Genomic DNA, 17006 nt, shown 5'->3' with positions numbered 1-17006 from the left:
TACCTGCAGAAGTGGGGTCTATCAGTCAGCTCATCTCACAGGTAATAAGTACAGAGGCAGGGCCCACAACCTTAACCACTTTGTAGCATCGACAACAGGGAGGGTGTCAGATTTTCTAAATTTCTATTTTTAGGTTGGTACATAAGAATGCACACTGTGGATAGCAAGAATTGCTTTTTTCACATTAATTACTCATTTGTAAGGACTAGTTTCTTTTGTAAACAATAACAGGGGTATAACGAATGGGTTTTTATTGATGTAATATTTTCTTTTTTATGAATTTTAAAGATGCATATATTTCCTTCATCTTGGTTACATAAAGAAGGTTTATATATATTCAGCACTGAAAGAGTGGTATATATATTTTTGTTTTTCTGCACATTAAGTTTTTTCGTTATATACAATACATATAAATCACGGGAGGCTAGCAGCGTACATCCAGGAGAGACGAGAAACCACACCTTCACACATGTATAACACACTCATAGTAAATACAAAATAGTGTAAACAGATTTTGCAAGAACACAGATATTCGCACACATACACGCAACTATGACAAATAATTCACCTGCCTATTCCATACACACCCACAAAACATACACACACGCACACACACACACACACACACACACACACACACAAGCAATCTCTCTCTCTCTCCCTCTCTCTCTCTCTTTCTCCCTCCCTCCCTCCCTCACTCCTCTCCTCCCTCTTTCCCCTCTCTCGCTAGCTCCGCACTCTCAAGTCACAGTGCAATCCACACAGAAAATAGTTTGTCACCATGGCTTCACATGCCGACTTCAAGCTACAGTGTAGTCTGTACCTCATGGCCCAGCAATCGAAAGACTACTTGCCACACCAATGGCAGAGAATTATCTGCACCACCATCCAAGCATTCTATAGAGTCCTCATTCTTCAGACCCTGTGAGACCACACAATGCACACCCATAGCCCCCTTTCACGTGCACCTACATCTGTATGGTGTCTATTCAGTTTGGATCTGAGTCCCACAAACTCTGCAGGCTGCAGGCCATTGATTTCATCTTTTATGATATCCAAAAGTGTCAAAGTTTTCGAGATTAATTTATGAAAATATGTCTGCCCTCTCACACTTTTAGAGAGCCCTCTTTTTAATGTTAACATTGATGTATTCTTTCAATCAGGGACACTGCTTGATGCAGATACCACAGATGATTCTAATGAGTCTCACTCCAAACCTGAGACTCTGATGCAGGCTTCTGTGAGGTGTTCAACAAATTTAAAAGTGGCCGCAAATCATATGAAGATGAACACGGTCCTGCCGTCCTTCCACCTCAAAAACGAATGAAAATGTTATGAAAGTTCGTGACTTAGTTCGCTCTGAACGTAGACTTACAGTTAGGGAGATGGCTGATGAACTTAATTTAATTTTCTATGCAGTTCAAGCAGTTCTAACTGAAGTTCTGAACATGCATCGAGTGTCCGCAAAATTCTTTCCAAAACAATAATTTACAATGGATCAAATCAGAAAAGAGTTGTCAAATGAACAGACACAATACCGACTTGAAGTGTGCCAAGAACTGATTAAATGGACTAAAAATGACCTAGATTTGCTAAACAGGGTAATTACAGGCGACGAATAGTGGGTATATGGATATTATCCTGAAACCAAAGTGGAGTCTTCACAGTGGAAGACTTCAGGTTCACCACGAGCGAAAATATCACGGTAAAGTCGATCGAAGGTGAAGACAATGTTGGTGATTTTTCTCAATTCTACCCGTACTGTGCATCACGAATTTACCCCTGGAGGACAGACAATTAACCAAGAATACTACAAATGTGTTCTTGAGCGTTTCCTCGAAAAGGTGCGAAAGAAAAGGCCTGCATTGTGGAAAGACAGTAGTTGGATGCTACCCCATGACAGTGCTCTGGCTCATAGTTCCTCCTACATCGGTGAATTTTGACAGGAGTGTTTTCAAAAGTGGAAACACCGTTGGAGTCGGTGTGTTAAGTCAGAAGGGGACTATTTTGAAGGAGATGCATCGTATTAGCATGTAAGTACCACCACTGTATAATTACAAGCCAATTCTTAAAACTTTCCATCACACCTCGTATAATGCAGAATACACCTGCTACTTACCCAGCATTTTCATCAACTAGGATGCAATACCATTTCATGGGAACAGGCACTCCAGAAACAACAGTAAGTGACCATGCACATCATGCAAATTAGTGTGATGTTTTTGGTCCACATCGATGACATATCCCACACCAGCATGTTAAGCTAGGTTTTGGATCTCATCTTTCATCCTGATGATTCCGTCTTCACACAGCCTTCAGAACCCTGAAAACAATAGAGATAGATACATGGCATAACCGTAGCAATTGTTTACATACTAGTAAAGGATGTAACACAAATTGTCATATAGCCTACTGTTCCTCACCCATTCACAAATTACTTGCCTTGGCATCCGTGTGCGCACATTCGCTAAAATCCCCCCGAATTACATGATAAAGAAGTCTAACCCCTTCCAAACGCTGACCTTGTGCCTATACTCTGCATCCACTACGGCAGTGATGGTGAGATTGCTGGCGAATGCAGTTATATTGATCAATGTGGTTTTGCACAGCCTCTCCATCGAACCCAGGTGTTTGTAAAGAAAGGTCCCTTTTTTTATCTCAAATTGAAAATTTGTATCAATGGGTAATGTGGCTCTGGTGAGATGTAGATCCTCTTGAGACATTGTCTTAGCAAGATTATGAAGATATTCTTGCATGAATCGTAGTGAATCCAGAAAGTGGAGAGATATTTGTGACTTGCTTTGTTTGGAGAATGAAATTTACTTTGCTACATTGTCATTTATGACAGTGGCCTTACTGTTCTCTAACCTGAAAATACTCAAGAGCTCACAAACGAAGTGAGCATCACATCCTCCAAAATTATGGAATAACCTGGGTTTGTGTCATGGCAGTTTATATTACACGTTGCATCTATTAGAAGTTGTGAGATGTAGCATCCCTATTAAATGACAGATGCATCTACATGGAGTTTCCACTTCTATATCCAGGAGCAACTCACAAATATGACATTCAACAGCCTGCTTCTGTAAGGCATCATTCTCCTGCAGTTTGGTCAGGAATGCTGTTACGATTAATCTCATCAATACTCACTGCCAAGTTTAGAGAGCAACCATCTTGCAGGATTAAGCCCAAAGAATGGCTTGAGGCTATTGAGACTGGAGTCATATGAGCTTGCAGCTTGGTGTGCTGCCACCTATGATACGTGCCTTCTGTGAAAGTGGTGTGAGAAGCTCTGGAAGCACCTTCCACGTGCACTAGCAAGCACTCAAAGTCAGCGAATACAATGAAGATACAGCATTCTTGGTGGTGGACACTCTTAAACTTCCTGAACTTTTTGTCCTGGGTAGGCATTTTTACGTGTACTAGTTCCTGGCTTGAGCAGTCAATCAGATGTCTTGTTTCTAAATGCTTGCGATTAGTGAGAGAGTTGAGGTACTTGTAGCAAAAGTTCTTGGGTGTTTGTTTTTACTTAGTTGAGCAGAAAGTAGGTGGGACACATTTTTGACTCAGGTGTAATTATGCTTCTCAGCCTTGTAGGATAGTAATAAATGTACATATCTGGGATGCTGACCACATAACCTGGAAAAGTAGATAGGTCTGACTACTGTATGACATCTCCTGATTTGTGTTTTCCTCATCTACATCTGCACTATTAATGTTAACTCAATAAATAGGGGTTACCTCTTCAGTTTTGATAGGTCCTGAATTTTGAAAGGGAGTGAAAAGCCTTCGAAACTATGATGCCTGTAGACATTAGTTACTTTGTACATATCCATACAATATGAATTTTACAGTAATTTCTTTCAGAAGCCATAAAAAACACATCAAGAAATATTTATCCTCTAGTTTCATACTCTTGACATTAATACATGCCTTCATATCGGCAATACTGGAGGAGGTGAGATGTAACTGGACCACCCATTAACCAGATCAAAGACATGTGAGAACATAACAAGGTAGAGTATATGGCTGAGCACTTGACAAGATCCTCTCACTTGTTTATCGGAAAAACACTTCAATATGACACTCTCAGTAAAAGTTTCATACCACTTTAGGCTAGACGGACCAAGCTACAGGTGTTGGCCGCCAGTTCGATGGTCTGAATGGGGTCACAAGTGAGCATCATGACCAGTGCTGTAGTGTTTGCAGACACAGGTTTTAGGATCTAGGCTGTGATGACGATGATGATGGATACATTGTATTTGGTTCCAGTCATCGTGTTGTAAGTCTCCTTCGATACTCATGTGAAGTGAAGTGCCATTGACAACGCATTTACATCTCCAACTATGTCACCATGAAGTGCATGTAGGAGAAAACACGTAGTAAGTACTACATGCAAGGGTAAAATAAGTACTATTTTAGTAGTGGAACAGATGTAAGTAATACTACTTACGTTTCCAACTCTCCATGGTTGGTGCAAAACACCAGGAACTTTGGGTTGACAACTGTAAATCCGTATTGCATATTAGGGAATCAACATAGCAGCCAGCTTTCTGTAAATCAGCTGTGACGAAAGCCGTGGTCTGATCATGAAAGAGTGATAATGTTACGCTCGGAAACAAGTTGTGAGTGTCCGACAAACGGGGGCACTTACCAGCGCCTACACCACTATGAAGGTCGAATTGTTTCTTCATACTGATGCAACGATCAATGCTCATAATAAAATGGGATGGGGTTGGTCAATGGGATTCATTTACAGATGACAGAAGCACGCATACCTCGACTTGACGTATATGAACTACAATGTGCGTGATCTTAACTGTGATATTTTCCTGACCTTGCTATACGACAGCGACGATTTTTCCATAAATGTAGCATTACACAGTCGGCCCTCTGAATCTGAGGCATAGTGCAATGCTGTCACGTGTTTGCTTGAGTGCTCGCTGGAGTGGTGGACATCTGCTACTGTTCAAGGCCAGAGATACTTTACCATGTACCCGCTGAATGAATAAATACATGATATCATTCACTAATAACGCAGAGTAGTCAAACTCAAGAGAGAAAGAAGTTCATTTTCCGGGTGAGAAGCGTACATCAGTTCACATACTAACTGACTGTAGTTTTTCCTTACACAGAAACGCTTGCAGATGTTCCTGGCAGCAAGCAGTCATCGCCTGCAGCGGCTTCTTGCATCATATAGACGAACTATCTGAAATTATTTCTCCAATTCTTCCTGTGTAGAATTGGCAACGCTACTTAAATACTCACTTGAAGCCTGTAAGTTGGGTTATGGTGGAACAGGATGGGAATAAATTAATAAAATCCTAAGAAACAGTTTGTTTATTGGTGATCCAAAAAACTTATTTATACATTTTCTGAAGCCCATGTGTGATTGCTGCTGTTGTTGTCATCATACATTTGCTTGAGTCTTTGATACAGCCTTCAAGATATCATGCATCCACAACAATTGTTCGTGGCATTTGACATAAACTAAGCTGTCTTTATGACCATAGGTACAGAGAGATGTTACCGTATTTTCATACGATGCTTCTTCAGCATCCTACAACTTCCGATAGTGTTTGTCAAGTCAGCCATGCAATCGTTTGATGAGTCTTAGTACACTCTACAGTGCTAAATGGTTTGAATGAAGCAACGAATGTGGAATACTTCGTTAATACTTGACCAGCATTCGAGACTGCAGTGGATGTGTGGAGGGATGTTTTGTGATGATTTAAGTACAATAAGTTTGTATGCATTTCCAGATTTCGCCACCCCATTTTGCTTGGAGTAATCAGTGACCACTATAGGTGCTAATTCTTTAAACATATTGCAACTGAGCATACAATCAAATTCATCGCCCTCATGTGAGACAAATGACACCTTCCATACATATTTTACAGTAGACTGACATTGTGTTTGTCCCAGTTAAGCTGTGAGTTATCATATTGAAAAATTCTCAATTCAAGTACATTTTAGCGTTGGTTAGTTTATAGTTGTTAGATATGCTCAAATACTTTTTCGGATTCCCCTTCCTGTCTGTTTGCAGCAATAGAATAATGTATCAAGGTGTTCGTAGTTGAACAGATGTCTTAATCAATCATTCTGGTTTCAACGTCTCTGCAGGGATTGGATACTTATAAAGTTCCTAGGAGTGGAAAGTTAATGGTAACAGAGTACCTGCATGCAGCACACGCTAAAGTTTCGGGTCCTCTTTGTCTGATAGTTGTAAGTGGGGTAGTTTCATACGAGTTAGTCCAACGTAATTTTACTCGGCATTTCTGGCCCCGCTTAAATGTGTGCGTTGGGGCTTTCAAATAAAAAATGTGATGAGTGGCTCTCAACTACGTACCCTCAGACTAAGTGTTGAAATATTAAAATTTGAGACTGGTTTTGTTGTCTAGGGGCTGGGATACGTGGTTACAAGCCAAATACTGCTGAGTCTACAGTATAAAATATTAATATACACATAAATCGAATGGTCGAAGGCTCCTCTCACTCGGCAACTGCGAATTTTAATGTAACACAGAAATTTATAAATGCAAGATTGCAATTAAACGAAATCTGCAGGTACTATTTTTAACGACTTTAAATATGAGTAAGATAGTAGAAGTTCCTTTAAGAATGCCATTTATATTACTGTAAAACACTTATTGGTGTCGATGGTCCAGCAATTAAGTAAAATATAAGTTGAATAAGAGGGAAACAATAGATTCCTACTTCAAGCAATTAGTTATGAACAACAACATGGCTCACGAGATATTCACTTCTAAATGCTTTCTACGTCTTAACGGCAGGAGCCTTGGAAATCTCACAAGTGCAAAAGTTGGCACTATGAAATGTTTCTATCTCCCGCGACCACGCACAAACTGCGCTACTCTCCAAGTCTCTCCTGCGACTGTACGTCGCTTCTTCCTATACCGCACTCCATTCGTGTCCTGTGCGACACCCAATGCTCCTCCTCCACTTCCATACAGTGTCCCCATTAACGAGCACTGTGATTGGCTGTAGCGCTTCCGTCATTTCTCCAAGCCAATGCACACTTGCAAACATATTGAAACACATACGAAATACAGGATTTACATTTAAATAACTTGAAATTAAATAAATATTCCTACGGCTGGACCATAAACACGTACCAACACACATTATTAAATACATAAACAAATAAAATAAACCTATATCAAAGGAATAGAAACAAAAAGTAGGCCTGTAGCCTAATGTCTCTGTGCTTTCTAAGACACAGTAAATATTTGACCATTTTCTTCATGAATAGTATTTATCGGACATAAACAAAGAACAAAGATATAAACGAATAAATATATTTATAAGCATGTTGCTACCGTTTTTTCGTGTAACTGCGGAGTACTTATGGGCTGATGCGATTAATAGTAATCGGCCACTTTGACCTCCAATAACTCATGTGCCGTTCAAGTTACATGCCTGTAAATCATACCAATTTTGGTTTACACAAATAGTTTTCCAAAGACATGTCGATCGACAAAATCAGATGGACCGTTTAGGTTTTGGAAATTCGTTCCTGGTTGTTACTTGTATAATCTTCCGTCAAATACTAAACTTTAAACTAATAAAGATACTGAAAATCTGATTTGTCGGGGAAATAATGGTAATGCACATGTTTCTTTTTAAGATATCGTGAATTCTCTGACTATTATTAATTTCTACATGAACTGTGAAATGCATGCCATTATGGTTTCACAAAGTCCACCACCTTTGGCGCTCCCGGCATAGAAATCTCCTTCATCAACACAAAGCACAGTCTTCGCCACAGCGTCAACATGGAATTCCTAGCCACGCAGTCGGCCTGGACCACATCCTGGGGCTACCCCTCTTGCTTCGGCCAATGTCCAGCACCAAGCAGCCGCCGAAGAGCCGCAACCCACCGAGAAGCCCCTGCGCAGCCACGCCAACTCCGAACTTAGAATATTATCAGGGCGCCACAGCACATCAACTACATTCAGTTCTTGCTTATGGTTTATGATGAAGCATTTATTACGTTCAAAGAAGATCATTAACGTCCTGAATTGGATTCTTAAATTAAAGCAATCATCCATCGATCCATCTAGAAACCACCCTGCATTTTCAAATACTTTCAGGTCTGAAGCTGAAGTTGAGACATATGTTTTGGCGGTCGATGGTATTCGAACAGTTCTTGTCTGGCCGTGCTCAGTACCATTAACTCGTATGTATTTCCCAAAACAGAAAGACAAATGCATTACACGTAAGTTGTGCCGCTGCTGATGGTAGAGTGTTTCTGCCCCCCTTCAAGATCAAAAATCTTCCCTCCTAACATTCGAAATTATTGCTTGGAAGTGTAGACCCATCTTTATATTGAGTAATAATTTTTAAGTCACTGTTATTGTCAAAGGTCGTCAGTGCAAAAGGAGAACTATTGCCGACGGATGAACTGATCATCATACTGAACTGGAGTTGTTGTATTGTCGATGTCATTGTGAGATTTTAGTCTTATCGATTTAAGAGACTAGTAATTCTCACCTGTTATGGTGTTCTTTGTCTGTTGCGAAGTGGAATTAGTAGTCTATACCCATGATGCTGCTTCAGATGAAGATGTACTGTAATTTCCTTACCATGAAACACCACTAAATTTCCATTACGACCTGTGGTATTCACATCCAGACTCTTCAATATCTGAATAGTCGCAGGAAGTTATTGCATTGATGGGCTCTTCCACAATTATGTAGTGCAGATCCACAATGAGAAGTAAATTCACAGAGGTGTCAATTAAACTATTACTAAGGTATAAATACAGTGAAATATTACCTTCAACCTGAATCATACTAACAGTCTGAATATCCACTTAAATTTTATCAGTATTTTCCTCCAAAGCTTGGATCCTCCAGAAACCTAGTAGTGATCCTATTGAATCTTCATAGGTAAAGTCTGCTTTCTGTTTTGTTCGTTCTCTCTCTACTTCAAGCATATTAATGTTTGTACATAACTCAGTGTTGTACGAAACGTTTTATATATGCATTCGAATAATCAATATCGTTTGAGCCAGGTTGTATTACCACAAGTTTGTTGCTTCCTAGACGAAGTTCATTGTCCTTCTCAGTGATGTTATGCGTGCTATTATGTTTCCAAACCACTTCCCCTAGCTTAGATTTACTGGGTTAAGTTGTTCACTGTTAATATCGATGTGTACTCTTTTAATGTAAGAAGGTACATTACATCTCAACTGATGTAGTGATGTGCATACTGTTTGTGTTTACACATTCGCCAGGAGAAACATTAGGCAGAAGGAACCACAGAGATTTGAATAGTAGTCATTGTAGCTTCGGAAATTGCAGAACAGCCATTTCTTGTTGCTAATGTATCAGTGCAGTTCTTCAGGTGGTCACAAATGACTATACCATTCAATGGAGTAGATGGTATTTCCTACTTTTTTTAACATACACGACCCAGTGGGGTATTCCACATAAGTACACAACAAAATCTCTGGATTTTGAGTTTCCTAACGGATTTATGCAGATCCGTATTGGTAAGCCGTTTGTCTAATTGTACAGGTAGCAGGACTTTTTATAAACTGTTCAAATCTATCTTGTGTGGATTTAGATATAGTCATTTACTGATAGATATGCCCTCCATTGCCCTGTCATGCATTTTAGCCTTCTGAAGTTACTCCTCTGGGTTTTGTGTATTCTTAATAGTTAGAGCTATGAAGGTAGCTCCTCCAGCCAAAGAATCGACTGCTAGTAGCCCTGTCAGCAATGGAATGAGAAACAGGATGGTCCCACCTGATCTCTTAGGAATTTGTAGAACCCATGGTATTTTAACTCGAGTTCTTCTTCTTATTCTTCTTATTCTTCTTTTTATTATTATTATTATTATTATTCATTTTTGTTACAGCACATTTTATCTGCTGGCACTGCTGATTAGATGTTTTTTTTATTTTTTATTTTTTTTAACAACTGCATTAATTTCTTCCTTGACCTATTATGAGATGCGCTCATAATTTGTTTCAGATTTATTCCAGCACCCAATTTAAATATGACACACATTGCTTTATTGACTATGCCTATGGCCTTTCTTCCGTATATTCACCTAGTCACATCTGTTAATATTCGACCTACAGTGTGTCCGTCTTTATTTGTAGCATAAGCAATATTGCCCTTCTTCCAGTCATTGTGTGGTACATTAATTCCCTTATCATCTTGTGATAGAGGCTTTCCTACATTCATTCCATGTCCAAAGTAGTTGTATCCAGAAAGACGCAATTTAAATATTAATTTATGAAGAATACCATCACTACTTCTGATGTTCTTCCTAGTGCTCATGTCACGTTACATATAATTTGAGGATTATGTGTCCTGTTTATTTACAGAAACCTGAACATTCACCCAACTGTTTTGCTGTGATGGGAAGCCGAGCCACTTCTCTAGAGCTTCGTACACTCGACATCTTATAACACTCTCTCTAAGAAACATGTGTGGTACACAGCTTTTCTGTAATTCCTCTGGGTGAAAGATTTCACCAATTTTTTTCCTTAACTGTCCTTTAACATGCAAGTTCTTCAGTTTGTGTGTTGCATTTTGGAAACTGTGAATATCTCTGTTGATCAGTTTGGTATGTAAGACTTCTCGAAAATAGTTTTGTGTTTAGAAATACACACCAAATCCTTCATACTGAATCTCTGCTTGCAAGGACCTCTGTCTCAATACTGTTATACGCTGTGTTTAGATGTCCATTATCATGTACATCAATAGGTTTCATACTAATGGTGTGATGTCTAGTTCGATTATACTGTTCAATTATTTGCGGAATATTTCTAACCTTTTGCATGAGCCCTGAACTTTAAATCTAATCCAAAGGCAGTTTTTTGTTGCCCTGTTCAGATGTCCAAACTAGTCACTTTCATGTGGGAGAATGTCAAATAGTGCTATATTTCATATAGTTTCATCTACAATAACATTCACCTGCATTGTCAGTTTGAACATTGTCAGAACACTGATTCATCCCCATCTGCAGTAATTGTTCAGACACCAGCGCAACCTCTTTCCCTGTTTTTGTCGTCACACCATGTACTCAGGTGAATTTCGAAAATGTGTAGATGCCATTAAAATAAAGTTCCAACTTTATTTGTTCCTGTATATTGGTTCATTACAATGAGGTCAGCTTGCCATAAATCGTCTAAGCCCAGTATAATGATGTGTCTTCAGGGGATTATTTTGTTGGTAAGCTCGTGAAGCTCACGAAAGTCTGTCTCCACACTAAGTAAATGATTCAACTGTCGTGATAGTCTGAAGTTATTGATGTGATTTCATACATGTGCGCAGGATTCCAGCTGCAGCCGTTGCTCTGAGTAAATGTAGACACTCTACGTTTTCATTTGGGTCATCGTAGCGTATGTACTCCTGAGGTACAGTATTCAGTCTTTTATACTGAGTGTCGACGCCTTCACATGTGCTGTATGTACTTACCTTTTGAAAGAGGTTTAATAACATTATGGTATTTCTTAAGTTTACAGCCTTTTTTGGCCTTTGGTGTCGTTGTCTTTCCAATGTGGAGTAGTCACATTCAGTATTTAAGCATATTCTTGCTTTTCTTTTGGTAGGTACTTGTCAGACATGAAATTTGGAAAAATATTACAAAGGGAGTTTAAAAATTTTGGCGTCTGTAGGCTGAACATTCCATAATCAGTAAGCCAATCAGGCAAAATGACCGTGAGCACTGAAGCCATCATCCCATCGATGCACAACGTAGAATGTGCCCATTTGGTAAAACATCGTGACCTACTGCGTGAAGAAGTCCACAACTGTCTGCCGCACATCCTTGTCCGATACGATTCGTCCTCTGTTCAAGGACTTTTTTTAACGATCGAAGGCGTGGAAATTGTTTGGGAGAGGTCAGGATTACTGGGCGGATGCTCAAGTGTCTCCCACAATGGTGGTTTTGCAACAGACGCGCTGCCCCATACACATTCTTCATTCTCGGATGGATGTCTACCAGTTTTTGCCCTTCGGCAGAGAAGGAAAACACAACAGCTCATTGGTCCTTTTTGGACGCATTTAGTATTAATGCCGCTGTAGTTCACGATTCTGCATGTGCCCCTCGGATGTTGGAAGGACGCAAACACCACCTTGCTTATAGGTAGTTGCTTATATAGCTGCATCAAAGTCATCCTACGTTAGATACACACGGCAGCAACGCCCTCAAACAGAAACGTTTTGATCGCCCCTTATAATTTTAATAAACCTGCTGTTCTCTCGAATTTTGTATTCCCGAGCTTTACTGCATCCTTAGTTAAACGTACAGGATGGGTGCCTTGGATACACGGTTCATCTTTGCTGACACCAGGCCGGCCGGTGTGGCCGTGCGGTTCTAGGGGCGTCAGTCTGGAACCGCGAGACCGCTACGGTCGCAGGTTCGAATCCTACCTCGGGCATGGATGTGTGTGATGTCCTTAGGTTAGTTAGGTTTAAGTAGTTCTAAGTTCTAGGGGACAGATGACCTTAGCTGTTAAGTCCCATAGTGCTCAGAGCCATTTTTTTGCTGACACCATACATAGTTCCTAACTCATTATTTTTGCATTCTTTATGTAATTTGTAATGTCATTTCCTTTTTTTCTTCTTCGTCTCCTTCTCTTCTTCTGCACTTCAACCTCGTTCTGTAGTTTCTGAGAGCCTTTTAGATTTTTAGTAACTGAATTAAACATTACTGGTAGATAATGTTGTCACTGCAACTCTCCTATTTATAGCAACCATAATTTATGTAGACAGCCTTTCACGCTATGATAGCATTATGCTTTGATTTTGACATGATGTCGTATACTGAACCGTTTTTGAGAGAACGTAAAACTTATAAAATTGTACTCTGAGATTACTGGTAGTGATGATACTCTAGTGCTTCGGCTTCCCCCTTCGTTCATCCATATCAATTAGGTTTGTGTTAAATTCTTCAGTTTTCTCATTGACATGTAGTTCACATTGCTGGATTCTACAATTCAACCGCTCCAATTCTCACCAATTCTACCTACAACCTCCATAAGGTTTCAAACTTCGATTAAATTCACGTCGATTGTCTTAATTTTTCTGTCAACCTATAGATGCATGTACTTCAAGACCCCCTCCTTTTCCATACCTGTGTCAGACGCATATTCAAATTAGCCTATAGATTACAGTGTGCTGATATAGCTGGGTTTTAGTACACCACCTTTTACGCAGAATCTCCTGGAAATATTGTAAATAGCGACCTCCACTCAATTTTCTCCTTTTATCAATCACCAGGAAGGGATACAGCATATGAAACCATCAATTACCACATATGCTAAAAAATTCACTGAATGTCATGTCGTTTTCTATATGTGCTTCAAAAGTAAGTTTAAGATTAATTTTTCCTTGTTTGACTGTGAAAATGAGATTCTGATTAGTCATCAGCAACGGCTTTTGAATACTGGAATATGTCTGTTCGTAAATGATTCAAATGGCTCTGAGCACTATGGGACTTAACTTCTGAGGTCATCAGTCGCCTAGAACTTAGAAATACTTAAACATAACTAACCTAAGGACATAACACATATCCATGCCCGAGACAGGATTCGAACCTGCAACCGTAGCGGTCGCGCGGTTCCAGACTGAAGCGCCGAAAACCACTCGTCCACTCCGTCCGGCGAATATGTCTGTGTCAGATATACACGGTGTTTCACTACATGTGTTTGAAAGTTACGAAGTAATTGGCGACGGAAATATTTATTGCGGTCGGTCACCATAAGAAACGTTACACTCTCTGCGGAGGTATGAACATAGTTTATTTTGTTATTATTCAAAGAGTTACAGCAAAAAGATACAATTTTTAAATGGAACAATAGTTGTTTCTATCATGAACTGGAATCAGTAACACCAGCTGTGTGTGCGTCAATTTAAATTACATTCGCATCACTTTTAATTTGGGAGCTACAACCCTTCAAAGTTTCAGGGGCAGATACCACACACACTGCGCATAACGCAATGCACCTTCTAAATGTGGTGAGGCCGAGTTGTAACGTCGCCGGTGTCACGGAGTGAGAAGATTCCTCGATGCGCAGTAAGACTGCCGACTGCCGCCGCACACGGCCGTATACCCGACAGTTCGAGCCACACAAACAAACGGGGCTCAATATAGCACAGTTACTGACAGCGAATAAAGATGGCATACACAAACAATGAGTACGTTGACATGTTGACACGATGCCACTGAAGCAGCTATGGCGTACGCCGATGAGTACGTTGACATGTTGCTAATGCTCGGCGAGTGCCGACACGATGCCACTGAAGCAGCCATGGCGTACGCCGTGACACATCCTAGGTGAAGAGCTCCGGCAACCATTACGTTTTACGAGCCGAACAACGACTTCGGGAAACAGGCACCTTGGTAATGCACCGCAGTAACAGACGAAGAACTGCAAGAAGTGAGGAGACGGAGGTGTTTGTTTTAGCTGCAGCACACCACGATCCTCATGTCAGCTTACGAGCCGTTGCTGCACTCGCTGGTGTCAGTCTGTGTGGCGTATAATACACGGCCACAGGTTTAACCCGTACCTGTCACTGACCCAGGAGCTGCATGGGAACGATTTCCGTGCGAGAGTGACATTCTGAGAAGGGGCCATGCGTAATTTCACGCGGGAGCCTTTATAAGGTGTTATGTTCTCTGATGAGCCCACGTTCACAAATTATGGTGTAATGAATCGCCATAACGTGCACTTCTGGGCTGCAGACAATCCTCGGTGCGTACGACCTGTCGACCGTCGGCGTATGTGGAATGTATGGTGTGGAATCCTTTGGGATGAAATCGTCGGTCCACACTACTTCCCAGGTGCATTGACAGGTGAGTTATACCACGCGTTTATAGTCGACAGTCTGAGTGGTCTTCTTGAACATGTGTGTCTACACACGAGATTCCATATGCAGATGCTGCACGATGGTCACCCAGCCCATTCTGCGCGTGCTGTTGTGGAAGAACTAAACAACAAGTTTGCAGGAAGGTGGTTAGGCGCCATGGCCCTCATTCATGGCCCACAAGGTCGCCCGATTAAACACCATTAAATTTCTTTTTTTTTGGGGGGGGGGGACATCTAAAGGATCGTGTTTATGTCATTGAGCACACATCCCCAGATGATTTAAAACGGTGCATCGAGAACGCATGTCGCCCCGTGACACCGGCGCTGTTACATCTCGTCCGCAGATCCTTTAGAAGGCGCATTGCTTTGTGCATTCAGGAACATGGACACACGTTTGAATATCTCATTAAATCAACTTCCCACCGCCAGAACATCCATCACCTACCACACTGCCATGTATTATGTACAGCGTGTGGCATTTGCCCCTGAAACTTTGAAGGGTTGTAGCTCCCAAACTGAAAGTGATAGAAATGCAATTTAAATTGATGTATACGCAGCTGGTTTTACTGATTCCAGTACATGATAGGAACAAGTATTGTTCCATTGTATCTTTTTGCTGTAACTCTTTGGATAATAACACAATAAACTATGTTCATAGCTCCACAGAGAGTGTAGCGTTTCTTATGGTGACCTGCTGGAATAAATATTTCCGTCGCCTATTACTTCGTAACTTACAGAGGCGAACACATTTAGTGAAACACCCTGTATGTCGTCAGCTTCCATATAATTTAAACAAAAATATTTGCGTGTCGGATCTTGGTCTTCCACTACCACTCCACCAAATATGAACACACTATTCGGCTTTACTTCCTCTAGTGGTGGAGTCTCAATAATGTATGGTATGTTACTCCATCAACACTGAGTAAGACCTCCTGTAATTGCTGATATATAGGCTGAAATAGAGATTTTGAAAATATATATACATTCTTAAAGCAAATCACATTCTTAAAGCAAGTCCCCTCAGGGTTTGTTAAATATGAACACACTATTCGGCTTTACTTCCTCTAGTGGTGGAGTCTCAATAACGTATGGTATGTTACTCCATCAACACTGAGTAAGACCTCCTGTAATTGCTGATATATAGGCTGAAATAGAGATTTTGAAAATATATATACATTCTTAAAGCAAATCACATTCTTAAAGCAAGTCCCCTCAGGGTTTGTTAATGGCGACAGAACAAGATTGGCCTCTCACAGTCAGTAGAACCAACAATCAAATATGTATACATAAAATTGGGTAGGCATAATCATTCCTTATCTTCTCCCTCTTTCCATTATCGCTACAGGAAAAGTCAGTTTCAACAGCGCTCTTGTGATAAGGGTGCATCACCCTCTTAGTTATGATGATGTGGGGCTTTTATAGCTACACTTCTTGATTTGTAAGCTCTTACATATTGCTGGGTATATGAAAGTACTTAAGTAAGAGTGCAGTTCCATGCTTACATTTAATTCATGTATTTCCTCTTCTCCTTGCATCGATTTGCAACATGGATTGTTGAATTGAGAGATGGTTTCCGTTGATGGGTGAGTAGTTCTGTGCGCCACATTCAAAAATTTTCTCCATATACTATCATAGAATCGATAGACATATGCACGCTAGTTCTGCCGGTAGTCTAGAGCATGTTGAATTGCATGACTGGAGTACATTAAATTCTTAGAGTGTGCTCCTGTAAACGAGTGTAATCTGTCTTGTTAAGTAGTTTAACCACGGTGCAGGAAGTCTACTACTGTGTTGGTGTAATCACCCAGCATCACTGAGGGGGAATGTGCATTTCCACCTATTAAAGCCACAATCGACACTGCAACAATACACAGAAGATTCCATTCATTTAGGGATAACATTACTTTGATGTCACTAATTAACCATTTTACTGGAAGTTTCCTACAGCAATTGTGTAATCATCTAGTATCATTGAGTGGGAATTTTCATGGATTGAAGCCACACAATCTATATTGAGACACTAAACAGACGATTCTACTCATTTAGGGATAATATTACATCTATGTCACTATTTGTGAATTTTCGAATACTTATACTGAAAAAACTCATGATCCGAAGTATCCCAATACTAACACATTTCCAAGCATTCTTGTTT

Source organism: Schistocerca piceifrons, chromosome X (genome assembly GCF_021461385.2).
Source record: "Schistocerca piceifrons isolate TAMUIC-IGC-003096 chromosome X, iqSchPice1.1, whole genome shotgun sequence".
In the NCBI taxonomy this organism is placed as follows: domain Eukaryota; kingdom Metazoa; phylum Arthropoda; class Insecta; order Orthoptera; family Acrididae; genus Schistocerca; species Schistocerca piceifrons.
Note: the sequence above shows the minus strand (reverse complement) of the source record.